This window comes from Oratosquilla oratoria, chromosome 1 (genome assembly GCF_046742065.1).
Source record: "Oratosquilla oratoria isolate Oo_2021 chromosome 1, ASM4674206v1, whole genome shotgun sequence".
NCBI lineage: Eukaryota > Metazoa > Arthropoda > Malacostraca > Stomatopoda > Squillidae > Oratosquilla > Oratosquilla oratoria.
Genome location: NC_134777.1, coordinates 1,027,640 through 1,029,448, shown reverse-complemented (window position 1 = coordinate 1,029,448; position 1,809 = coordinate 1,027,640). Strand labels below are relative to the sequence as shown.

General features: G+C 49.2%; 1 protein-coding gene across 6 annotated transcripts in view; it reads right to left on the bottom strand.

Annotated features, from left to right (window-relative positions):
* LOC143031740 (uncharacterized) overlaps positions 1 to 1,468 on the bottom strand; it is a 579,704-nt gene extending 578,236 nt beyond the window's left edge. For 2 of the 6 annotated variants that reach the window (XM_076195996.1, XM_076196034.1), the window contains exon 1: positions 1,142 to 1,468. The gene's annotated coding sequence lies outside the window, so the exon portion shown is untranslated. Of the gene's footprint in view, positions 61 to 1,137 lie in introns of all 6 variants that reach the window. The other 4 variants (XM_076195980.1, XM_076195972.1, XM_076195988.1 and 1 more) reach the window with 4 other exon arrangements.
* Positions 1,469 to 1,809: the final 341 nt, after the last annotated feature.

Below are 1,809 nucleotides of genomic sequence, written 5' to 3'. Positions count from 1 at the left end.
CGTCACTCTCTTACCCTCCTCTTCCTCCTCTCCTTCTCGACCCCTCTCCTCGTCCTTGCCCTGCGTTAATAAATATTACATAAACATTAATAGCCTTCTCCGGGTCACGCAGTCTTCTTAACGTCATGGCCAATTATTTCTTGAGCAACTGCACTAAATTAGGTAGTTAGCAGCATCTTGCAATACTAATTTTCACATAATCACCACCCTTATCCCCTATGTGGCCGGGGAACTTCTAGGCGCAAGGCTATGTTGATAGAAAAAATAGTGTGAGAGGAAAGGGTGTATATGGCATGAAGGTGTTTGTCTTAACTGCATAGAACACCAGACAATCATAACAGACAACAAAAACTTTAGTGCAAGGGTAAAGTATTCATATGGTACAAAGGAGTTAGAGTGGCTTTGTTTGTGTTTTGGCTGAATAAGGCACTAGACAAGCCTGACAGGGTGTAAACATACGTAGAGTTTATATGCATAGCCTTGCACCCAGCATCAATTTTTGTGTTCCCCTGGAGATTTGACCTTAAGTCGCTCACACATGAAGCGAGAGCGGTGTCGAATCAAAAGGACTCGTTACAAAATGCATTAGGCCACGTGAACACACGAATGCTAAACATGAGTAATAATCACACTTGTTGATACACACATGTGAACGCATACATCAAATGTGTGTGTTAGTGTGTGTGTGTGTGTGTGTGTGTGTGTGTGTGTGTGTGTGTGTGTGTGTGTGTGTGTGTGTGTGTGTGTGTGTGTGTGTGTGTGTGTGTGTGTGTATGTGTGTATGTGTGTGTGTATGTGTATATGTATGTGTGAGTGTGTGTGTGTGTGTGTGTGTGTGTGTGTGTGTGTGTGTGTGTGTGTGTGTGTGTGTGTGTGTGTGTGTGTGTGAGTGTGTATGCATGTATTTATGTGTGTGTGTGTGCATGTGTTTATGTGTGTATGTGTATATGCATGTGTGTATGTGTATATATATATATATATATATGTGTGTGTGTGTGTGTGTGTGTGTGTGTGTGTGTGTGTGTGTGTGTGTGTGTGTGTGTGTGTGTGTGTGTGTGTGTGTGTGTGTGTGTGTGTGTGTGTGTGTGTGTAGTGCGTGCGCGCGCGCGCGCTCGGATGTGTCAAGTCCATACGCACTCACATATACGTCCACCGAAGACGCGCACAGAACTTATCCACCGAAGAAGTTTCTTGTACTCAATAAAGCGACGAATCACAAGAACGTCGTGAACAGACACCAGATTTTCTAGGGTCGACCGATCGAGTGTTTTGGGGCACTCAAACTCTCACGCGGAAATCGCGGCGCCACTGCACACGGACACTGGAAGCTCCCTCCGAGAGGCCGAGCCTACACGAAGTGAATGCCGAGGAGGAAGGCAACCAAGCGACGGCCACCGACCAATGTCGAAATCCCAGCAGCTCGCGGGCCCTGCAGGCTCTCTCTCTCTCTCGCGTGCTCTCTCTCTCTCTCCCCGTATCAGTTGCGCACGCGGGCTCGTGGCCTTGTCCGGTGTGGATCTGCGCACGTGTACACGCTTCTGCAGGTGAGTAGGCATGCGTAATCCAGCGGAACGCTGTCCATTAAGACAGCAGCGCTGGTGAATTGGCAGCATGTGTCATTTTTGTAAACAGAAAGACGAATACGGACGGACGGACGGACGGACGGACGGACGGACGGACGGACGGACGGACGGACGGACGGACGGACGGACGGACGGACGGACGGACGGACGGACGGACGGACGGACGGACGGACGGACAGACAGACAGACAGACAGACAGACAGACAGACAGACAGACAGACAGACA